The following is a 26169-nucleotide window of genomic DNA, read 5'->3' as shown; positions in this document are numbered from 1 at the left end:
TCACGAAATTTCAATCTCCAACTTTCTCCTCAGAGAGTGAAAATATTTTGCTGGTGGACACCTACATATGGAGAAATGATCATCATAATAAAAGAAGAGAAATCAGAGCTCACACGGAAAGAGTTTGAAACGGTAGAGAAGTGGCTTTTAAAGGCGATTCCAAGAAACGTCTGCCAGGCACTTAATTGTAAATTGCAGAATAATCTTGTAGATGTAGGTGTAACATCAGAAACATACCACACCGATTAAATAATTGGGGGTAAGAACCGACATCGAGTTGGACGACCATACAAAATCCATTCTTAGGAAAGGCGTCTGGAAGGCTTAAATTTCTTCGGAACAATGTGGGAAAGTAACGTGCATCTGTGAAGGAAACCACATACAAGGCGCCGGTGCAACCGATTAAATACTGCTACAGTGTTGACTGCAGGCGATTGTAAGATAATGCCTATAATAAAGATAAAGGACAGGAAACTTTCTGAGTACAACACAGCACATAAAATCATATAATTGTTTAGAGTTGCTAACCAGGTATGTGAAATGGAACTGTCACTTAAAATCTGTATTATGGAAGGCTAATGGAAGACTTTGATGGAATGGTTGTGGGAAAGTACAGCGCACCTACTAAGGAAATCGCGTGCGAGACACTAGTCGGACGAATTCTAGAGTGTAGTTCCAGTGTTTCAAGTCCTTTCCAAGAAGGCATCCAAACAGACATCGAAAGAATTTGCTGCTAGAATCAAAAAAGTGTAACAGAAATGCTCGGGGAACTTAAAAGGGGGTACTTGGAAGAAAGAGCACGTAGTTTCCTGAAAGTCTGTTGGATAAATTTAGGGAACCTCTATTGGAAGACTATTAGACCACTATAATAACCACCTTCGTATATCTCAAATAGGGATTCTGAGAAAAACGTAAGAGAGATTAGAGCGGGCACAGAAGCACAAACGATGTTTCCAACCTTCTGTGTCGAATTGAAAGAGGTAATTGTTGCCCCACGTAGCACAGTTCCCACGCTCGCCTTGCACCGTTCGCAGTGTACCTTGCTTGGTACACGAGCCATCGCAACCAGGTGAGTCACGGGCAGCGTGGGCGGTGTGTGGTGGGCGACTCGGAGGCGACCACAGCGACCGCCGCTGCGACACGACACAGCACGGGCGCCCGCTCGCCGCTGCCGACGTTCCCATCCCACACACCACGTGCAGCTGTGTGATGAGAGCTGCTGCTCCAGCCCTCCAACTCCTTTATTTTTTTCTCACGCATCCTCCCGTCCTTCTCCTTTCGTCGCTACAGATTCTTCGATAAGTTATAATTAGGGTTGTAAAACTACCGTAGGATATCATTGACTACCATAAGTAAGCGCAGACTACGGTAGTTTGCTTAGTAATTTTGGTCAATTAACGTCTCCTGTAAGTTAGCTGTCTTGCATATCTATCGGGCGTTACTTCATAACGATTTGCGTATACGATCAGTGACTTACTAGGTTCCCTTAAAAACCGGAAATGGTGAGCCGTCTAGAAACTGAGTGAAGATATATAAAGGGCTAGGTAACCTAAAGAACATTTTTGTTCTAAATACTTATCATCTTCTCTGTTACTTACGAATAAACATTACGAGTATTTATAGCAAAACTGAAATTGTCAATATGTAGCTCAGGTTTTATTCAAAAACTTAATATGATGTAACAAAAATAAAGCAAACAATAAAGATTCATCATGGAGCGGTGGGAAACGCAGTTTCGTCAACAAAAGGGTAAAATTAAAAAACCGCAAAAGAAAAATACATCAAACATCGCTTTAATACTTCATCGGCTTTATATAAAACATATTTTTGTTATTCATAAATGACTTTCCCATTTATCAGTAATAACAGAAAACTCTTGCCTTTAATCGTGGTGAAGAAAGTCCTGTTGAGTAGAAAATAACAATAATAATAATACACTCCTGGAAATGGAAAAAAGAACACATTGACACCGGTGTGTCAGACCCACCATACTTGCTCCGGACACTGCGAGAGGGCTGTACAAGCAATGATCACACGCACGGCACAGCGGACACACCAGGAACCGCGGTGTTGGCCGTCGAATGGCGCTAGCTGCGCAGCATTTGTGCACCGCCGCCGTCAGTGTCAGCCAGTTTGCCGTGGCATACGGAGCTCCATCGCAGTCTTTAACACTGGTAGCATGCCGCGACAGCGTGGACGTGAACCGTATGTGCAGTTGACGGACTTTGAGCGAGGGCGTATAGTGGGCATGCGGGAGGCCGGGTGGACGTACCGCCGAATTGCTCAACACGTGGGGCGTGAGGTCTCCACAGTACATCGATGTTGTCGCCAGTGGTCGGCGGAAGATGCACGTGCCCATCGACCTGGGACCGGACCGCAGCGACGCACGGATGCACGCCAAGACCGTAGGATCCTACGCAGTGCCGTAGGGGACCGCACCGCCACTTCCCAGCAAATTAGGGACACTGTTGCTCCTGGGGTATCGGCGAGGACCATTCGCAACCGTCTCCATGAAGCTGGGCTACGGTCCCGCACACCGTTAGGCCGTCTTCCGCTCACGCCCCAACATCGTGCAGCCCGCCTCCAGTGGTGTCGCGACAGGTGTGAATGGAGGGACGAATGGAGACGTGTCGTCTTCAGCGATGAGAGTCGCTTCTGCCTTGGTGCCAATGATAGTCGTATGCGTGTTTGGCGCCGTGCAGGTGAGCGCCACAATCAGGACTGCATACGACCGAGGCACACAGGGCCAACACCCGGTTCATGGTGTGGGGAGCGATCTCCTACACTGGCCGTACACCTCTGGTGATCGTCGAGGGGACACTGAATAGTGCATGGTACATCCAAACCGTCATCGAACCTATAGTTCTACCATTCCTAGACCGGCAAGGGAACTTGGTGTTCCAACAGGACAATGCACGTCCGCATGTATCCCGTGCCACCCAACGTGCTCTAGAAGGTGTAAGCCAACTACCTTGGCCAGCAAGATCTCCGGATCTGTCCCCCATTGAGCATGTTTGGGACTGGATGAAGCGTCGTCTTACGCGGTCTGCACGTCCAGCACGAACGCTGGTCCAACTGAGGCGCCAGGTGGAAATGGCATAGTAAGCCGTTCCACAGGACTACATCCAGCATCTCTACGATCGTCTCCATGGGAGAATAGCAGCCTGCATTGCTGCGAAATGTGGATATTCACTGTACTAGTGCCGACATTGTGCATGCTCTGTTGCCTGTGTCTATGTGCCTATGGTTCTGTCAGTGTGATCATGTGATGTATCTGACCCCAGGAATGTGTCAATAAAGTTTCCCCTTCCTGGGACAATGAATTCACGGTGTTCTTATTTCAATTTCCAGGAGTGTATATATTTTTTTATGTTTGTGCATGTAAACTACATTGCCTGAAATGTAATTGCATTGGTTACATAAAAGCACAGAAGTTACGCGATCAATAATTTTTATTACTTATAAAATGAAATTTGTATTCTGTAAGGATATGAAATACACAATGGACTGAAACTGAATGATTTGCGGTCTGAATGATATGCAAAACAAATAACCAAACAAATAAAAAACAAAAAGATGTCGTCGGCTCCCATTTTCTCTATTACACATTCATTTATGTTTCGTTCCCTACCAATTCCACCGGCAACCTTATCATTTACTACGTCATTTGTCTAGTGTACCAAAACTACCGAACCGTATTGTTGGTAGAGCGAACCAGTAGCTATTATTAATGCTCTAACCATTGTGTACTTCTACGGTTCCCCCTTTATCGTTGCTTCCACTTCCAGGTTACCCATTCCTGGATACATTACCGAATACTCTATTAACTTACCTTTTCTTTTGCTAACGGTTATCCTTAAGCTGCTAGCCTCTCCTGTTCTTTCTAGTGTCTCTTAATGATGTACTTTGCATCTACATATATACTCTCCAAGCCAATGGAGAGTACCTAGCACCAATATTGTCAATTTTCTTTCGCATTCCTTTCGCACACTGAGCGAAGGTAAAATGACTATCCATGCAGAGTGTCTTAAACCTCTTGGTTCAAATTGAAACAGGTGATAGTGCGTCCAGAACCGATTTTACTGAGATGGGGAATGATCGCAAATGAATATTTATTGGTCTATGGCCATACACAGCGTACACCGCAAAAAAAACAACGAAACTCACAGCGCTTGCTCAAAGCGAAGACCGCCAGTCTCATTGCATGTATTGCAACGACGTATGCAGTTATGCCGCACTCTTGCAAAGATCCCGGGTGTCTGTTGTACACTGGAACAGGCATCGGCTAACAAATAGCGTACAACCCTGACCAGCAAACAGACATACTGCACACAACTTTGCTCATATCTCATAGTACGTGCGTCATGTGGCAACCGCGTGCATCGCAACGGCGCAGTAACCTGTGGCGCATGCACACCACTACCCTCAGTGTCAGTTGTCCACAACATCAGACAGCTTGTGAGATGTCCACGGTAAGTCGTGTTACTACTGTGTACAGTGCATGACACGTAGTAAAGCACGGAACGTTACTCGTCACGAGAGCAGGCAGACATGCATCTTTGAGAGAGAGCGGCATAACTTCATGCGCCCTCGCCATGCACGCAATGACACTGGTTTTCGTCATTTCCAGCAATTACTATGAGCGACGTTGCTGTTATGCAGTGTACGCTGCATATGTCCACAACACAATAAACATAGATTTCCGACTACTGGTTCCCTATCTCAGTGTATCGAATGCGACTCAACAACTAATGTAGAGTACTGAAATTCCGCGAATACATCTGTCTGTGTAACATATTTAAGTGAATAACATTGCAAGATCGCAGATTAATGTGAGCGCGTGGTAAGCCATTGGAAATGTGAAACACTGGTACAATAATACGAGGTGCATTCAAGTTCTAAGGCCTCCGACTTTTTTTCCAATTAACTACTCACCCGAAATCGATGAAACTGGCGTTACTTCTCGACGAAATCGCCATGCAGACGTACACATTCTTCACAACGCAGACGCCATGATTCCATGGCACCGGCGAAGGCTTCTTTTGGAGTCTGTTTTGACCACTGGAAAATCGCTGAGGCCATTGCAGCACGGCTGGTGAATGTGCGACCACGGAGAGCGTCTATCATTGTTGGAAAAAGCCAAAAGTCACTAGGAGCCAGGTCAGGTGTGTAGGGAGCATGAGGAATCACTTCAAAGTGGTTATCACGAAGAAACTGTTGCTTAACGTTAGCTCGATGTGCGGGTGCGTTGTCTTGGTGAAACAGCACGCGCGCAGCCCTTCCCGGACGTTTTTGTTGCAGTGCACGAAGGAATTTGTTCTTCAAAACAATTTCATAGGATGCACCTGTCACCGTGGTACCCTTTGGAATGCGATGGGTAAGGATTACGCCCTCGCTGCCCCAGAACATGGACACCATCAATTTTTTCAGCACTGGCGGTTACCCGAAATTTTTTTTGTGGCGGTGAATCTGTGTGCTTCCATTGAGCTGACTGGCGCTTTGTTTCTGGATTGAAAAATGACATCCACGGCTCATCCATTGTCACAACCGACGAAAAGAAAGTCCCATTCAAGCTGTCGTCGCGCGTCAACATTGCTTGGCAACGTGGCACACGGGCAGCCATGTGGTCGTCCGTCAGCATTCGTGGCACCCACCTGGATGACACTTTTCGCATTTTCAGGTCATTATGCAGGATTGTGTGCACAGAACCCACAGAAATGCCAACTCTGGAGGCGATCTGTTCAATAGTCATTCGGCGGTCCCCCAAAACAATTCTCTCCACTTTCTCGATCATGTCGTCAGACCGGCTTGTGCAAGCCCGAGGTTGTTTCGGTTTGTTGTCACACGATGTTCTGCCTTCATTAAACTGTCGCACCCACGAACGCACTTTCGACAGATCCATAACTCCATCACCACATGTCTTCTTCAACTGTCGATGAATTTCAATTGGTTTCACACCACGCAAATTCAGAAAACGAATGATTGTACGCTGTTCAAGTAAGGAAAACATCGCCATTTTAAGTATTTAAAACAGTTCTCATTCTCGCCGCTGGAGGTAAAATTCCATCTGCCGTACGGTGCTGCCATCTCTGGGGCGTATTGACAATGAACGCGGCCAATCCGGAGAAAAAAAAATCGGAGGCCTTAGAATTTGAATGCACCTCGTAACCGGTGTAACGGCCAAAATGTTGAACACAAGCGTGCAAATGTGCTTAAATTCTGGCATAGATATGCCGGATGTCGGTTTGTGCGATAGAGTTCTATTCCTGTTGCACTTGTTCGATCAGAACAGGGACGGTTAATGCTGTTTCTGGATAATGCTGGAGCTGTCGTTCGATGGTGTCCCATAAGCGCTCGACTGAAGATGGATCTGCTGATCCAACAGGCCCTCTGAGAGCATGTTGGGTTACAACAGCGGTATGTGGGCGAGCCTTATCCTGTTGCAAGACATCGCCTGGACTGCTGTTCACGAATGGCAGCCCAACATGTCGAATCACCAGACTGACAAAGAAATTTGCAATCAGGGTGCGCCGGATAACTACGAGATTGCTCCTGTTGTCATAAGAAATCGCATCCCAGATCATGACGCCAAGTGTAGGTCCAGACAGGTTGCTTGCAGGCGCTCACCTGGCCTCCTCCTAAACAACACACGGCCATCGCTGGCACAGCGGCAGAACCAGCTTACATCAGAAAACATAGCAGACCTCCATTCTGCCTTCCAGTGAGCTCTCGCTTGACACTACTGTAGTCGAAAATTGCGGCCGTTTGGATCAGTGGAATGCACGCTAAGGACATTTGGCTCGGAGCTGTCCTTAAACTAGCCGATTTGTAACAGTCCCTCTTGTTCGAAATGCTGCTGCACATGCAGTGTGATGTGTCACCGCCAAGGGCCGAATACGACAGTCTTCCCTCTCGGTAGTGCCCCCTGTCTATCCGGAACCCGGGCTTCTTGTGACTGTACCCTCACTTGACCACCGCTGCCAGCAATTACGTTCAGTGGCTAAATTTCTGCCAAGTCTTTGTGCAGTATCGCGAAAGGAACATCCAGCTTCTTGTAGTCTTACTACATGACCTCGTTCAAACTCAGTGAACTGTTGATAACAGCTTCTTCGTCGTCTTAAAGGAATTATTAACGAACGTCAACTCATTAGGTAGAAATTTCCGTTTATGTCCCACATCTCCTTCTTGGTCTTGGGGTTCCCATCATTGTATATACAGCATGAAAGACCAATACAGATAGCAATGGGTCGCTCATAATTTGCTATCCGAGATATTATAATAAATGCGGAATAGTTCAATACATATATCTGCATAGCGGCTACAGTTCTGCGTAGGCAGGAGAGACAGACTTAAATCCAGTGCAAACGCCTGAGTAATTAGCCTTATTCCTGTGCATTGGCTTTACAGATGGTGGTTTCTAAAAGGATACGTTTTCTAGCCGGCCGGTGTGGCTGAGCGGCTCCAGGCGCTACAGTCTGGAACCCCGCGACCGCTACGGCCACAGGTTCGAATCCTGTCTCGGGCATGGATGTGCATGATGTTCTTAGGTTGGTTAGATTTAAGTAGTTGTAAGTTCTAGGGCACTAATGACCTCAGAAGATAAGTCCCATAGTGGTCAGAGAGATTTGAACCATTTTATGTTTTCTACTTTTGGCAGCAAAACAACTGACAATGGTCAAAGTAGAGATGATTGAAATGTAGACTGGCAATGCTAGGAAAGAGAAATGTTTCCACATATGATACAAACGGTATTAGCAAGTGTTTGCTGACAAAAGTTTTCTGGCGTGTAGTTAGTACGGGAGTGGAACGTGAACGATGAACGGTGCAAACGATAAAAGAAAACAAACGTTCAAAATCCACAGTTATAGGAGAATGCTAAAGATTAGATGGGTGGATCAAATAAATGACGAAGATGTACTGAATGGATAAAAGATCAAGATACCAGAAATTTGTGATGCAAGTTGCGTAAAAGAAGGTATCGGTCGATAGGGTACATCCTGAGGCAGCAAGAAATCGGCAGTTTAGTAATGTGTGTAGCGCAAAAATTGCAGAGGGAGACCAACGTTCGATTGCGGTAAGCAGTTTCAAGTAGAACTAGCTCACAATACTTGTGCAGAGATGAAGAAGCTGGCACAAGATAGACTGCCGCGGTGAGCTGTGTCAATCCAGTCTTCAGGTCGAGTATCGGAACAAAAACAAGGCGCCATTTTTACTACAACGCATTTGTTTCTTAGACTTCACAAATGAGTAGTTTCTGCCGTAATCCACTATCTGTCTGATGGCGTCTTCATCTAATGGATACTTTGTATCAGATAGATGGCACAGAGATGCTATGATATTCAACGCCATTTTTGTATATTTTACCAATATTTTATCTCAGGCGCTTCAGTCCGGAACCGCGGTGCTGCTACGATCACAGGTTCGAATCCTGCCTCGGGCATGGATGTGTAAGATGTCCTTAGATTAGTTAGGTGTAAGTAGTTCTAAGTATCGGGAACTAATGACCTCAGATGTTAAGTCCCATAGTGCTTAGAGCCATTATATCATTTTTTAAATCTCAGACTGTAACAGTAAAATTAATTTCATTTTGACAGGTCTGATGAAGACACCTAGCCGAAAATAGTTATTTATGAACTGTAAAAAAACAAAAATATTCCCTATTCGCAATCGGTAGTGAGTATTACTATTAAATGAATATGAACAAATTGGAGTTGCGCCCTTTGGCGGCATTAAACCACGTGTAGCCTACGTAGTTCCTGAATGGAACATGTAACTTGCAGTGGTCTAGTAATCTTGCTGAGACGTTGCTCAGAAAATTTTTTGTTTCCTACAGAAGCGCCTAGACCTTCGGCAAAGGACTAATTACTGCCAGATGCCAGGCGGTGGATCAAATGCCGTGAGCAGAGAGTCACACAAGAAGAGCGCAAAGTAATGCCACGTAATGGGGAGCTGTGGAACGAGTTTCTGGCTCGTAAATTACCTGTCAGCTGTACCGGTGGTCGGGTAATCAAGAAGGCTCGCCATTTACAGACGTCGCGGTAGTATGACTCTGTCCAACAGCCGTTTTCCTGTAACCGCGTCTGGCTTCCCGCTGGAAGTAAATCCACTACTAAAAACGCTGTTTCACGACCTCTTCGTTACATCAGAACCCAGTTCAGTCGCGGCAGGGAATTCAATGGTGAATTATAGTCGACCGGGAACACTTCGTTCTCGTTATCGGAGGATTTTTCGGTTATGTTCTATTTTGTTAAGACCCTAGAGTACTGTCAGTTATCGGAAAGCCTGCGCAATACATAAAAAACGCTCGAAAAATTATTGTATTATAGTGATTGCAAGGCGTTTGCATAACGCAAGAAAAGAAAACGTAAATGTTATTTGATTTATTGGAGAACCTCTAGTGTCTCGAAATGATTATGAGTTCAGCTCGTACGCAATTAATATGAAAGTTAACTTTACGATGTAGGGTGGTTTGTATGGAAATACGTACATAAGAGCCTAAACTGTGCTCATCATGCTTTGGCATTTGCGGTCTCGAACTTTTGTTTGATGGTCAGATATCTACATTCTGTGGATAAAGGTACTGAGTGTCTGCGAAGTATATGTTTTGTCAGAAATTAATATGGAACGAAGTAACGTAAAGGGCGAAACACAACAGCGACGCATGGTTTGCTTGCTTCGAGGGCATCTCCCAGCATAACGTCCACATCTTTCACACGATTCAACATGAGACGTTCTGTATAATCGCTCGATGACATATTTTGGAAAGGTTTGCAATGCAACTAACTTACTACCTTGCTACCAGATGCTGGGGCACATTACCCTGTCTGATGTCTTCCCTGTTCTCTCCAGATAAGAAACAGCGACAAGATACTTTCGCAAGAAGGGCTCGGTCATCGATCTCAGAGTGGGAACTCCCAAATTACTGGAGCTGAGCTCAGGCTTTTATTCGGAGCTTTCTTCTCCAATCGGATCTCTCTATCATCTGAGCCACGGTATTTCATACCACGCCAAAATTACGCTGTTTGGCAGAAGACGGCACGGCGACCAGTCAGCTTTCCCCTCTTTTCTAGACCTGATCGCTGAAATACTTTTTTTACTTGGATACTATCCATGAGCTCACCGTACAGTACCTTCACTTTCTGATAAGGCGTATATGGCGTACAGCAGGTTACCTAAAACAGTCTAAAATTAGGTATTGTTTTTCTTGTCCACTCTGCTATCTCAATTTACTGCTGTATGACAACTCACTATACACTTCTCTGAGCAATGGTAGTCTTGTAGTCTTATGTAGTTGACTAAAGACTGCCTGTGAAGTTCGAAATGTGACAGATAGGTAGCGCTAGAACGAAACCCACAGCGGGATCCACGCATAAATGATTCATTGAAAGGGAAACCAAAGATCCTCGTCTCAATCTCTGCTGACTGAATTGTTTGGAAAAAACGTATTTGTGCCATCAGCTGTACAGTTTTATACTTATTCTCTGCCGGTTTCCATTGTTACAATCATCTTCAAGGAGAAAAACATGGTGCATCAATGGATCAATCGTATATGAGCTATCGAATGTAAAACATATCTAACTGTCATAACAGTCTGTCTTAGCTCAGTCCATACAAACACGCTGTGCCTGCCAAAGCAGAAATATGCTCTTTCTAAATTATTTAACAGCTGTGAACACACCTACGGGAGGCTGGGTGAGTTGTTGTAATCTTCCACGAACACTTGTGCAGTGTATACTCCATTCTCATGAAGAAACATGATGTCGACCTGGAAAACAGCCCTCGACACAAAACGCTCGGCAGATCGTTCTGCCGGCGGCTATGGTCGAGAGCTTGTAGGCGCTTCAGTCCGGAACCACGCGGCTGCTACGGTCGCAGGTTCGAATCCTGCCTCGGGCATGGATGTGTGTGATGGTCTTGGGTTAGTTAGGTTTAAGTAGTTCTAAGTCAAGGGATCGAAGACCTCAGATGTTAAGTCCCATAGTGCTCAGAGCCATTTGAGCAGATCGTTCTCATGTTGGCTTCAAAGAGTGTGTTGATGTAGACTCTGACAGAGAACGTTTTTGCTAATTTACTTCTATCAGCAGCCTGTATGCTATCTAAAACGTCAGTTTACCATGAGTTAAACACCGCAGTTGCACTACACATTCTGGAAAGGGAACAGGTGTAGGTACTGCACTGACGGCAATAATTTAGACGTAAAATTAATTGGTACAAGAGGGTTGCGCATCTTTTTAAAATAAATAGTCTTTTACATCATTTAATTTAATAACCTGATTTATTGAAAATGACGGAAGTGTTACAGTAGTGTTAGACCAGTGAGACTCTGCTCGTAATGTAGCCTGTTTTGCTCTGATAGTAGCTCGCAATGTGTCAGACTACTAACTCAAAGAAGTAGGTTTCATGCACACTTGGTTCCAGTACTTTTGCTGTAGGGTTATTTGTCTCGCTTCTCAGGCAATGCTCCATGTACATGAAAACAGGGCGATGTGGGACGGATTTCTGTAGGCCCACCTGTAACTGCCAGAGTGGACTGATGCCTAGTTTGGAGAAATGCACGAGCAAATCAACTTCAGTAGAACAAGAACTAACGAAGCAAAGTGAGGTACAAAACAGCCTCTGGGTTGCTGGATACTTCACTCTTACTTGGGAGATCCCTCATTCGATGTTGGTATCAGCTACTCCATTATAAACCAGTTACGGAGCCTAACTGCTTTCCTTAGGGTCAGGTACATTGTAATGTCAGCGTAATAGTGTAAGACATCGTGGTCTCCTGACTTTCATTGCTTACATATTCAACCTTCACAATCATATTCCGCACATCAAGAAGCTTCATTCGAACCCAAACTCGATAAGATAAAGTCAGTGTTGTATGAATTCATGTAAACGAAATGCAAATAACTAGTAAATGGCAAGTGCGCACCGTGATTGAAATACTTGAGGCTGGCGTACACACAAACATTCAAGACACGACGGTCGCAGGGGGTTTTAGTTCGGGAGAGGCAACTGCATGCCAGGAGGCCGGTCCCTTCAGAGGACGAGACAACCTATCTACGTCGGCTAGTGACTGCCCATACAGCAGACAGTGTTTGCCCGAGTGAAAGGAAGAACAACCCCATGTTCGGCTTAAAAGCAAATTCCCCTACATCGTGTGGGAGCACCCAGCCTACACATTCTTTACAAACACAGCACACAGATTCAGATGTTTTCACAGGGAGACAGCACACGCCAAACGCCGATGCTACAGATTCCCGGATCGGTCGCCTTATACGAAACATCATTATCCCATTTTAGAAGAGCAATGCTGATTGGCACACAATATTCCTGACGCCTTGAGGTGAAGGAGTAATGGAAGAGACCGAAAGACCCGTTCACTTCTGACGTGGAGAGGGGCCGTACCATTGCCGCTCTTGGAGCGAGAACACGTAACGAGAGCGTCTGCCCTCGTACATGTACTCAAAGAGCTAGGAACAAGTTCTGGGAGAACACCTCTGTCGAGAGCGAATCGGAGTGCGACTCTATACTGAGTCCTTGCGATTGAGCGTTGTTCACAGTGTTGGCAGCCACACTTATTGTGCAGTGTGAATGGACAGAGTTATAATTAAACGCCTGTGAGCGAATTTTTGAGTGGCATCGCGGTGGACTTGTTATCTGACCAGTGTACCACGCCAATAGTTCGATCAGGGGCGAATAGAAGTCCTTGACTTCATCAAGGCGTAGGGAGAGTTTGATTGGCGAAGGTCAATCCAGATCGAACGAGAGTTATCTTATTTGTCAGCAGCGAGCAGCGCAGACAGCAGCCATCGCAGCTTACAGTATTGTGCACTACAGCTCTTGCGAGCCCCATATTTCCTCCACAACAGTACACTTCAAGGCATTTCACATGCTACAGCCTCGACTGTACCCAGCAACATTCTAATGGCTAATTATTCAAGTTGAGTAGGTGCGGCTCTCAGCCATTCTGCCAAGTCAATATCAGTCTTAAACCTTGTATAGAAATTTCATTAGCGAATCCTATCCTTAAGAGGTAACTTCAAATTCCGAAAAGAACCCGGAAATAACTCGTTCAGTTCATAACTAAAAGTGCCATTGTGATTTCTCAGAATTTTTGCAAAATAAACAATAATTTTCGTTAGTTTCATGTTTTTCTTACACTAACTAGCACTACTTCAGTACCCAAGTTTCCCAATAGTTACGTAAGAAATTTTGTGAATTTTTGTGTCATTTCCTTACAGCGGACGACTCCAGAAGATATTTATTACTGAAACTTTTTCAGGCATATCTCTTTAGAACGTTAGGAGCGTCTGACTGACTTCTGTAGTAGTGTGTGGGTGGAAATTGCATCTTGCAGGAGCCACAGGGTAAAGGGTACATCTCAGATTAATCTGTTGCACAGAATGACAGAATAGCACCCATACGCTCACAATAGTAAGCAATTTTTCAAGGCTTTAGACAGGCGATAATTGAATGTATTGTACTATTAACAAAGAGATGTAGAATTAATTTATAAACTGAACCTTCATGTGGAAAGTAACTTCAGATGCTGCGCCAGGAGTAAGGAACTGAAATGAAAGCCTATAAATGAAATACATTAGATAAGAGTTACTAATAATTATAAGAATTACAGCAAGCTTGGCGTAAATAAAGCTGTGTAAACTGTGACTGGTTGCTGTATTCCTTCAAGTAATTTAATTCTCTTTTAACATTGACAAAAAGTCATCGAGTAAAACAGGAGTGATTTCTCGCATTCCCCAAGGTAGTGTTATAAGCCCTTTGCTGTTCCTTATCTATATAAACGATTTGGGAGACAATAAGACCAGTCGTCTTCGGTTGTTTTCAGGTGACTCTGTCGTTTATCGACTAATTAAGTCATCAGAAGATCAAAACAAATTGCAAAATGATTTAGAAAAAATATCTGTTTGGGCGAAAAGTGGCAGTTGACTCTAAATAACGAAAAGTGTGAGGTCATCCACATGAGCGCTAAAAGGAACTCGTTAGACTTCGGTTACACGATAAATCAGTCTAATCGAAAAGCCGTAAATTCGACTAAGTACCTAGGTATTGTAATTACGAACAACTTAAATTGTAAAGAACACATAGAAAATGTTGTGGGGAAGGCTAACCAAAGACTGCGTTTTATTGGCAGGACACTTACAAAATGTAATAGACCTACTAAGGAGATGCCTACACTACGCTTTTCCGTCCCCTTTAGAATTCTACTGCACGGTGTGGGATCCTTACCAGATAGGACTGACGGAGTACATCGAAAAAATTCAAAGAAAGGCTGCACGTTTTGTATTATCGCGAAAAATGGGAGAGAGTGTCACAGAAATGATACAGGATTTGGGCTGGAAATCATTAAAAGAAAGGCGCTTTTGTTCCGAAGGAATCTTCACACGAAATTCCAATCACCAACTTCCTCCTCCGAATGCCAAAATATTTTGTTGACAAAATATTTTGCTGACACCGTCCTATATAAGGAGGAACGATCACTACGATAAAATACGGGATAGGAGAGCTCGTACGGAAAGATATAGGTGTCATTCTTTCCGTGCGCTATAAGAGATTGGAATAATAGAGAATTGTGAAGGTGGTTGGATGAACCCTCTGCCAGGCCCTTATATGTGATTTGCAGAGTATCCATGTAGATGTAGATGTAGAACATGGATGGCGTTCGGAAAACATTGCCCAATAAGTAGAATTCGTTGTCAGCGTTGTTGTTTCATTGTTCGCTGTTTATGACCTCTCAGTTCCTATAATTTTTTGTGTACAGCACCAGCGAAAAAGAAGGAAGGTGTAGAGTAATGTGCAAACACACGTCACACGCAAATTGTAAGCAAGAGACGGGTGAGAAAACCCTCACATTCGTGATATTTTAATTGAATAAAAGGATTGTGTATCGTGAGGGAAGAACGCATTTCAGTAATTGCATACACTGTACCAGTGTTAATGAAATATTCATACAGCAGCTGCTGATGCCAAATACACACAAATATAGAATTTGACCCATTTTATTTCGGAAGTACCAGTACACGGGGGAGCTGAGACGATTTAATATATTTATGGCGCTCGAAACTCATCAAGTCAGTCACAGTTAGAATGTTGACGTAATCGCATTCATGAAAATATGCATTCTTTTCAGTTGTGGACAGTACTGGAAGTGTATGTGGTACTCTAAAAATGAGTATTATCGCACTGGTCTGCATTGTGGTATAACATACTGTGAAGGATGCTGTGCGTCAAACACCTTTACTGACGGCATCACTGGCTACGCCTAATGCTACACTATGTGATCAAAGGTATCCGGACACGCCCCCCCCCCCCCCCCAAAAAAAAAAAAGTCTTTGGCATCTTGTCACGGTTCACGCGGTTCCCCCCGTCAAAGTTTCGAGTCCTCCTCGGGCATGGGTGTGTGTGTGTCGGCGAAAGCATAAGTTAGTTTAAGTTACATTAAGTAGTGTGTAAGCTTAGGAACCGATGACCTCAGCAGTTTGGTCCCATAAGACCTTACCGCAAATTTCCAAAATTTTACACCCAAAAATATACGTTTTTCATTTTAGGTGCATTGTGCTGCCAGCTATTGCCAGGTACTCCATATCAGCGACCTCAATAGTCATTAGACATCGTGAGAGAGCAGTATGGGGAGCTCCACTGAACTCATGGACTTCAAACCTGGCCTGTTGACTGGGTGTCATTCATCTGTACGCAAGTTTTCGACACCCCTAAACGTCCCTAGGTCGACTGTTTCCGATGTGATAGTGAAGTGGAAACGAGAAGGGACAAGTACAGCACAAAAGCGTACAGGACGTCGTCGTCTGTTGACTGACAGAGACCGCCGATAGTTGAGGAGGGTCGTAACGTGTAATAGGCAGACATCTATCCAGACCGGCACACAGGAACTCCAAACTGTATTAGGATCCATTGCAAGTACTATGGGAGTTAGGCGGGAGATGAGAAAACTTGGGATTCATGGTTGAGCGGCTGCTAATAACCCACACACCACGACGATAAATGTCATAAGACGTCTCACTTGGTGTAAGGAGTGTAAACGTTGGAAATGAACAGTAGAAAAATGTTGTGTGGAGTGACGAATCACGGTACACAATGTGGATATGCGATGGCGGGGTGTGAGTATGGCAAATACCCGGTGAACGTCATCTGGCAGCATGTGTGGTACCAAGTAATATTCGGAGGGGCTGATGTTATGGTGTGGTCATGTTTTTCATGGATGGGGCTTGCAACGCTTGTTGTTTTGGGTGGCACTATCATAACACACACCTACAATGTTATTTTAAGCACCTTCTTTCTTCCCATTCTGAAAGAGCAATTCGGCGATGGCGACTGCATCTTTGAACACGATCGAGCACCCGTTCGTAATGCACGACCTGTGGCGGAGTGGTTACACGACAATAACATCCCTGTAATGGACTGGCCTGCACAGAGTCATGACCTGAATCGTATAGCACACCTTTGGGATGTTTTGGAACGCCGACTTCGTGCTACGCTTCACCGACCGTCGTCGATACCTGCACTCCGTGAAGAATGGGCTGCCATTCCCCAATAAACATTCCAGCACCTGATTGAACGTATGACTGCGAGAGTGGAAGCTGTCGTTAAGGCTAAGGGTGGGCCAACACCATATTGAATTCCACCATTAGCGATGGAGGCCGCCACGAACTTTAAAGTCATTTTCAGCCAAGTGTCCGGATACTTTTTATTACATAGTGTACTAGTTAATGTTTGCCGAAAATTGGAACTTAGGAACTGGTGGTTCAAAAAATCAACGGGACAAGGATCTAAAAGCCGGGAAGCAAAAGGACATCCATTTTCCAACATTAAAGAATTTTTTCTTATGATATGAACAAAATTGTTATCCTGGGGCAATTCTACTCAAAAGGAATGTTATTTTTATCATAAGAACCAACTATAGGTTAGTAATAAATATTTCGTAAAGAAATTGGATTTTGAGTTAGTCTTCCTGACATCTATGACTCATATGCTCGTTTACAAAAACTCCGTAATAAAAAAATCGGCACATTAAAGGGTTAAGTATGAAAACACATACGCATAATAAAGAATCGCACGATTTGTGTTTATTAAGAAAACCATGAAACTTTAAAATGTAAGTCCGGACGATGTTTAGGATTGTTAGTGCTTTTATTTAACACACCTAACTAGTATGCAGTTTCATTTATATTGTTTTTATTTACTGTGTTTCGAAATCTATACATATTCTGTAAATTACTAACCAGTTGTATTTCCACTGACTGAATGAACTGAGAACGGCGACGGAAGTTGTGCACACAACTACAAGTTACCATCCTGCGTGTTTTGTTTCTTAACCTACACTAAAGTACGAAACGTATATGTGGGAGGGTGCGAGAGGCACTCAGCGATAAGAAAACAGAGGTTTGGTGGTAATAATCCACCAATGGAACCCAAGTGGTTGAGTGTTTTCGCAAGGTACAGATTCGGCATTCGCTGAGGCGTCCCTTAAGTGTATTGGGTGATCTGTACCTCATGGTGCACCGTATTCTAAAGCTTTTGATTACCGCTATCGCCTCGTTCTGAAACTCGTTTCAGAACTTTAACGTGCTCAAGCATTCTTGAAGTGAATACGCATTGGTATTTCGAACCGTCAGCAGGAGGATAATTCGGGAAATTTGGTGTCTCGCGCAGAGTTTACAAGGTAGGAGTCATGACGCCTCTAAAAATCAGGACGTCTGGCAACACTAGATGTGGCTCACGCTTCACGGAACTGGATTTCCCACTCAACGGCGACTTCATGTCCCACATTGTAAGGTGAGCCTTGCGGATCTACTGATGACACAATCGCACCGTACGGCAGTTCCTGGTAGGGGGTGACCAGGCAGGGAATGATGTAACGCGAGTGTGACTGGAAAGCGGAGTGAGTGCGTGGCGTATGGAGCGCCAGCCGAGGCGAGCCGAGGCGAGGCCCGCGGCCTTGGCGACGACGCCCAACAGCCTCGTAACGCTGCTCTCAGCTGCGTCTTCCCGGTCCTCACTAGGTCCCCCGTCCCTGCCCACCCCTCTGTCTACTCGATGCATCTGATGCGCAGAGAGAAGAACGAATCCTCCACTGACCGACATCATCTTACAACGGGAACCACAAAATGTTTTGGTTCGGCATTGCAGACTGGAAAAGTTAATTTTTCCCTGTCAGGTTAAAGAAAACTGTTTTCCATCTCTCTCACTTTCCCATGTTCCACGTCCAGGTCGAGTACATATATGTTTTTAGTGATTTTTGTTCCATTGCTGAAGACGTCTTCAGAAGCTATGACGACTCAGAGAACAGTTACAGTTTCATACAAGTTCAGCAAACCTCCCTGTTTGTACTGTAAGTAGGCTGTTTATGTTTTTTTATTGGTAATGCCGACGCCGCTTAGCGCTCTGTATGAAAAATCACTGGCTGTGCTGTGCGCAGTCTGTGTTTAGTTTGCATTGTTGTCTGCCATTGTAGTGTTGGGCGGCTGGATGCTAACAGCGCGTAGCGTTGCGCAGTTGGAGGTGAGCCGCCAGCAGTGGTGGACGTGGGGAGAGAGATGGCGGAGTTTTCAAATTTGTAAGAATTGGTGTCATGAACTGATATATATATATTATGACTATTAAGGTAAATACATTGTTTGTACTCTATTAAAATCTTTCATTCGCTAACTATGCCTATCAGTAGTTAGTGCCTTCAGTAGTTTGAATCTTTTATTTAGCTGGCAGTAGTGGTGCTCGCTGTATTGCAGTAGTTCGAGTAACGAAGATTTTTTGTGAGGTAAGTGATTTGTGAAAGGTATAGGTTAATGTTAGTCAGGGCCATTCTTTTGTAGGGATTATTGAAAGTCAGATTGCGTTGCGCTAAAAAACTATTGTGTGTCAGTTTAAGCACAGTCGTGTATAATTTTTCTAAGGGGACGTTTCATAGTACGTACCCAAACATAGGTCGGTTCGTGACGTCGTCAGACAGGTGCCTAAAGCTAAATTTTCCTAGCAGCCGGAATTTCCCTCTACGTGCTGCGTCAAATACATGCGACACTACGCTGCCCACTGGCAACAATGCGAACATACCAGACCGTTTTCCTAGGGTGTGAACAACACAGTGTCGCTGCGGGCTCTGCTTGCGGGAAACTCTTGCTGCTTCTGGGGGAGTCTTTCCCACACGTCGCAGCGATTTGCTCAATTGGAGGAGAACCTGACAGCTCTCGTCCGCCCATACATGGACTCGCACAGACACACACACACACACACACACACACACACACACACACACACACACAAAACTGAACAGTTTACTACAGTAACTCATTAAAGAAAGACGTCAGAACCGACAGACTTTTTCGAAATTTATCGACAAGCTAGTGTAGTTTGAAACTGAGGACGAAACTGATGTGTTCTTCAAATCCAGCAACAGACGAAAAATTTAAACCAAAGCCAAAAAACAAATTTGCAACATCGTGATGGACTTGGAAACACAGATCGGTTAGATCAAGAATATTCCAGTAACTGGACATTTCGGTACGGAAACTACATGCACACATTGTCATCTTGCCTTCCTGCTTTTATCTCAAGCATTGACAGTCAACAAGGCCCTACATATTACCGCAATAAGCCACTACTTCACTGCCTACAATAAATGAAACGTGGTTTCTATATTATGCCACCTAGTATTATTCTCTTTCATTCTGCTGTAATACATTTCAAACTACAGACTCAATATTTTTGTTCCATTCCCTGCCTTCGGAAACAGTAAAAACTACAAGTATATACATTTCAGTTAGCGCGAAAGGAAAGCAATTCAATACGCTCCAATAAGGTCAACACTTTCGTTATACGTTCGGCAAATCATCATTTAATCTATCAGAACAATGGCCCAGCAGTTCATATAACAATCAACACCAAGTCGCGTCACCTGAAAACTTATATTAACATTGTTTATTAGTGAGTAACTTGCCTTATTGTGCCTCATAGATTTTTTCTGCTGGTGTAATTGGTTCCGCCTCTCAGTTACAGGAAAGAAGTTAATTAAACTGGTTTGGTGTAAATATGAAAAATGCCTTAAATTTATCCTTATCGTTCAGAATATGTTCTGTCACTAAAATGTTACATGCTCCTTCTTCTTCACGATCTAAGAACAGTCATCTGGCTTCTTTGCGCTTTCCCCTTTCCTAAGTTGCATGAACTTTCAGAGTGCCAGAATTAAGTTTTTTAAATCGAGCAATGAGCTGTATGTTTGACCTTCATTGTGTCCGCTACTGCTGTCATTCCTCACTGCTCCGAGCAAAGCAAAATGTTCCGCGTAGTGTGCTGGAATTCGTGAGGTGTTAATGCTCCACACAACATTGTTCTCGTCTAGGAGAAACTGTAGCACCCACCGACTTCCAACAAACTATAAGAATACAAATTTAACACTTTCTGAAACTTATACTCGCTTTCATCGCTTCCGCCCCCTCCCCCCCCCCCGGTCACCCCAATCCACATACAAAAATGAAGGAAAAAATATTGTCGCTTACTACACTTCTGATGTTGATTTGCTAAAAGTTCCAAGTCGGACGTGAGAATTTAATTTATTACTTCACTACTACGGACTTTTTTGGCCGGAAAGACATATACTACTAAAGGCAACTACAAAATTATATTGTTGTGCTACATATAGCGTGGAAAATCGACTTTTCTTAAAAGCTTAAATATTTTTCTACTTCTGTAACACCAAATTTTCATTGAATTGAAAAAGGCGCCAGAGGGTAGTATAATGTACAATGCCCAGATTATAACAAACACCACTTTAATTTTTCACGTTTCACCCAGAGTCTTGCGACCGCATCGGACAACCGAGGACGCAGACGTATGCCGCAGCACACTGCGATTAATTTCCGCACCTAGGAAAACGTAGCTTAAGATCGTGGAGCGCGCTGACGTGTGTTGTGGAACTTGTAGTGGGGAACAGTTGGCGCTGTTTGCTTTATATACCACAAAGGCGCACAACTTGCTTAATTTCAGTCCTTCTTCTTTTCTTTAAAGTTATTTTCGTGCTTTTGAATCTCTACCGGGTCTCTGTAGATCCTAGAATCGCAATAGTTAGAGATTGATGAAACCAAGCTCTCATATTCCATTTTTTCATTGAGGGAAGTAAAAATGGTTGTCTATATGCCTATATAAACTACATAATCTCTCTTATATTAATCCGTGATCTCTACGATGGAATGGCTGTGGTGGAACAGAATCATCAAAAAATCCTCTTAGAACACCGGTTCACTAAATTTAACAAACAAGAGTTCGCTGTAATTTGGAAATTTGTGGTGAGGTCTTAAGGCACCAAACTACGGAGGTCATCGGTCCCTAAGCTTACGCACTACTTAATCTAACTCACGCTAAAGACGACCCGCACACCCATGCCCGAGGGAGGACTCGAACCTCCGACGGGAGCAGCCGCGAGGACCGCGACAAGACGCCCCAGACGGCGCGGCGTAGCTCTCATATTCACTGTAATTAAGTCGCATCTCTTCAACAGATTTATGTTTAAGTTTCACGCGCACCCGTCGTACACCCTGGTATGGGCTACACAGATCTGATATGGTCCTAACAGCATGTCTCTGAACTATTTGGATGTTTTGTCATATCTACAAACACTGCAGCAGTACTCTATAATTTGTTACAGTGATGCCTTGTATGCGATTCCTTTTACAAATACAATGTGTTTTCCCAGAACGCCACAAACACATTTAAGTCTTCTAGTCACCCTTTGTAAAAATGATTTTACGTGGTCGTCTCGTTTCCGAACGATTCTTGGTATTTCCCCCATTAATTTAAACGATGCGAGGCGCTCCTGATGCTTCGCCACAATATTATAGTTAAGTACTACCTAGTCCCACTCTTTATTGTATCCATTATGTAGCACATACTCTCTTTTAAAGTTAGCTTTTATCCAGTACACAATGCAGAAATGTTGTCCGAGCCTTTCTGCAATCTCTTACGACCGTCCAATGACTAATCTTCCTTGTACACGACAGCATTGTTAGTGAATCATCGAACTGTACTGCAGATCCTTTTTGAGAAATCGCTTCGTGTGTTGAGAACATTAGAGCTTCTACACTGAGTTGGCGGAAGTCATGGGATACCTCCTCACAACGTGTCGGGCCTCCTTTTGGCCGACGTGGCGCAGCACCTCGATGTGGCATGGACTCAACTAGTCGTTGGAAGTCTCTTGCAGAAATACTGAGTCACGCTGCCTCTTATAGTCTTCCATAACTGCAAAAGTGTTGACGGTGCAGGAGTTTATGCATGACCTGACCTCCCGCTTATGTCTCAAAAATCTCGATGGGATTCATGTTGGACGATCCGGATGGCCAATTCATTCGCTCTAACTGTCCAGAGTGTCCTTCAAAACAGTTGCGAACATTTGTTGTCCGGTGACATGAAGCATCGTTATCCAAAAAATTCCATCGTAGTTTTCGAACATGAAGTCCATGAATGGTTGAAAATGGTCTCGAAGTAGCGGAACATAATCATTTCCATTCGATGATCGGTTCAGTTGGACCAGAGGACCCAGTTCATTCATGTAAACACAGCCCACACCATTATGGAGCCACCACCAGCTTGTGGAGTGCCTTGTTGAAAACTTCGGTCCATTGCTTCATGGGGTCTGCACGACAGTCGAACCCTACCATCAACTGTTACCAACTTAAGCTGGAACTCATCTGGCCAGTCTACCATTTTCCAGACGTCTAGAGTTCGATCGGTACTCTCATGAGCCCAAGTGAGACACTACAGGCGATGTCGTACTGTTGCAAATGCACTAGCGTCGGTCGTATGCTGCCACAGCCTATTAGCGCCAAATTTCGCCAAGCTGTCCTACAGGACTATGAGATAAGCTTCTTTTGCTCTAGGAACACTAATGTTTCAGCTTAGGAAACGCTAAAGGACTGGCAACAGACGGACGTCCCACGTTGATTCCTGTGGTTATGCTTCGCAGTATTACTTCTTTGTTAGCACTCACAACTCTACACAAACACCGCTGCTTTCGGTCGTTTAGTGAAGGCCGTCGGCCACTGTGTTATCTGTTGTGAGCGGTAACACTTCAAATTTGGTATTCTCAGCGGACTCTTGCGGAATATTGAATTCCCTAACGATTTCAGAACTGGAATGTCCCATGTTCTAGCTCCAACTACTACTCAACGTTCAGAGTCTGTTAATTCCCGTCGTGCGGCCACAATCACGTCGGACACCTTTTCACTTGTATGACCTGAGTACAAATGACAGCTCGCCAAAAGCACTGCCCTTTTCCATCTTGTGTACGCGATACTACTGCCACATTACGCTAATTGAGGAGCGCCCTCTGTCACTTTCAGTTTCCGTTCAGTATAACGAGTAAGGTTTTGTGGCTAGTGGAAGATTCTTCTAGCACATCGAATATCCGCTAAGATATTTCGTACTACTGCATCTTTGGTGTTAGTCTACAATGTGGTAATGTGTCGAGGCTCTTTCGGGAAGTTAGCAAGGCAGAATCTGCTTGTTAGTCTGCATCTGTGGTGTGGTGCGCGAATACAACGAGCTGCCTTTAACGCGTGTGGGTTTTTGTTGAATCGTGCTGATTCTATTCGATAAGCTGGTTCAAATGGTTCAAATGGCTCTGGGCACTATGGGACTTAACATTTGAGGTCATCAGTTCCCTAGAACATAGAACTACTTAAACCTAACTAACCTAAAGACATCACACACATCCATACTCGAGGCAGGATTCGAACCTGCGACCGTAGCAGTCGCGTGGCACCGGACTGAAGCGCCTAGAACCGCTTGGCCACCGCGGCCGGCTGAGATAAGCTTCTTTTGCTCTAGGAACACCTAATGTTTCAGCTTAGGAAGCGCTCAAGGACTGGCAACAGACGGACGTCAGCGATATTCTGTGCTTCCGTTCTTTTACTCCTTTTGCAGACAGGTGTGCCAAGCGTTGTTTTCCCCTCCACGCAGAGCTAAAGCAGAGCAAGAGACTAACTATAAGTATAAGGTAGGAGATGGTCGGTTTCGCAGCATATTTATTGTAAAAAAGATAATGAATGCCTTCGCGGTCTGCTGTTTGATTTGAAATATCCTACTTGTTTTCCAATAGCTCGGGTGCTAATACTGATGTCTCTCATTAATCGTCTGTGCGACGCCCTAATGTTGGCGCAGTAGTATCCGCAAGCCTAAAGAAGTTCATCAGACAATGTAGTGCTCATCACCTTAAGAGAGGACGCAGGTCGCTCTGGAGCACTGGAGGCAGCATACAGCTGTTACCAGGCGGTCAACTGACCCCCCACCGCTCAAATGAATCATGGGAGTGAAGTGGTGTGTGGGTGCCACTCGGTCCTTATTCCCACCATCCAGCCCAACACCTACCTCCATCTGCTTAGTTACATACCCAACGGACTCATATTTTTGAACCACACCTTACAACCCTATATAACACCTTTTCTCCTCCCAATATCCCAGCGTAGTGTTAATTTTCTAGATGCTATTTTTATCTTTCAGTCTTCACATTTTAATTTAAACAATATAGAAAAACAACTGATGTAATGCTTTTATAAGGGCAACAGAATTTACCCTTCTTATAGGTTTTAAAACCGTATGTAAGCTTTTCACCTTTTAATCACATATGGTTCGTCTTTGTTTATATTTTTAAAGGTTTGGGTGAAGCGTGGTTTGCTCTACCGATGATGGTCTCCTCCCACTCGAGCCGCCCATATGGGTCGAGGGTGGTAAAAGAACAATAAAGAAAATGTATGCTGCACTTAGTAGTGTGGTATCAGAACAGTAAGACGGGTCGACGTGGAAACTTGACAGAATGGAACATAACAGCTGTTGTGTTTGAATGTGTCCATAATCACACCGTGGAAGAAATTGCCCAGTTTATTGCTGTACGAGCGTGGACTGTCCAATATGTCTACAAGGTACATTAGACCATTCACAACCACAACCATGTAACGTGGCGGAAGAACAGTGGTTGTAAAAAGAACTTAACAGACAAGAACCTTAGACGAGTGGTGCACTTGGACTATGAAAATAAGATTTAAACCCTAAAGGAACTGATGGTGTCAGTGAGTGCAGGCCCATCTCAATGAGTTTCCGAGGGAATATTCCGAGAGAACCTCCAGGTAATAAGGCACTTCGCAGAACACCTTCGCTCTGTGGTACATGCAGCTGCAGGTCTTCAATGGGCCAAAAAACACAGGAACTGCGCAGTAATTGATTGAATGCGTGCAGTGTGGTGCGATGAGTCGCGATTTAGTCTCTTTTCAAATGATGTAAGGCATCGGGTGCACCGACGGTTCAATAAGGCGTTCAACTGACAGTGTTTAGTGGCTCTGAGCACTATGGGACTTAACATCTATGGTCATCAGTCCCCTAGAACGTAGAACTACTTAAACCTAACTAACCTAAGGACATCACACAACACCCAGTCATCACGAGGCAGAGAAAATCCCTGACCCCGCCGGCCATCGAACCCGGGAACCCGAGCGCGGGAAGCGAGAACGCTACCACACGACCACGAGCCGTGGACTGACAGTGTTTAGTCCTGTCGGTAGGTGCTTCTGTGATGTTTTGGAGGTATTTTACGTACTAAAATGTGGGCCCACTCATTCAGGTTACCGTGAACGTAGACCAGAATGTTTATTCCAACATCCTCAGTGGACAAGTAGTGAACTTTATTCTGTACCTTCGCGATGCGAAAATTCGAAAAATTAGAGCTAATACAGAGGTTTATCGACAACCACTACCCCCACGCGCTGTTTGCGAATGTAACAAGAAAAGAGGGATCACTCCGCCAAAGACAGTCACGTTGTTTGTGGAGTATTGATGTAGATAGTATGCCGTGTTGACTGCCATTTTTCAGGATGACAACAGCCGTGTTCACAGGGCTATACACACACGATGCTGGTTCGTACACCGTGTTGCACCTCCACTGGCCTCTCGAATACGGTCAATCGTAGTCCATAATAAACTACGTAAATTGAAGTTTGAGGGGGGGGAGGGGTGAAAGGGAAAGAAGTGGAAGGAACTGATGGTACCAGCTGCATCAGGACTTGATGCTGAATCGGCGGGGACGAGTCAAAATGTGTGCAGGACGGGGACTCGAACCAGTGAATCCACAACCTTCAATGCGGATGCGCAATGTCGTTCGACCTCCGC

The 26169-nt window shown here is 44.5% G+C and overlaps 1 protein-coding gene across 1 annotated transcript in view; it reads right to left on the bottom strand.

Annotated features, from left to right (window-relative positions):
• LOC126269481 (peroxidase-like) overlaps positions 1-26169 on the bottom strand; it is a 188311-nt gene that overhangs the window by 97465 nt on the left and 64677 nt on the right. The window lies entirely within an intron of this gene.

This window comes from Schistocerca gregaria, chromosome 1, assembly GCF_023897955.1.
Source record: "Schistocerca gregaria isolate iqSchGreg1 chromosome 1, iqSchGreg1.2, whole genome shotgun sequence".
NCBI lineage: Eukaryota > Metazoa > Arthropoda > Insecta > Orthoptera > Acrididae > Schistocerca > Schistocerca gregaria.
The sequence above is the reverse complement of the archived record's forward strand: the minus strand, read 5'-3'. Positions and strand labels throughout refer to the sequence as shown.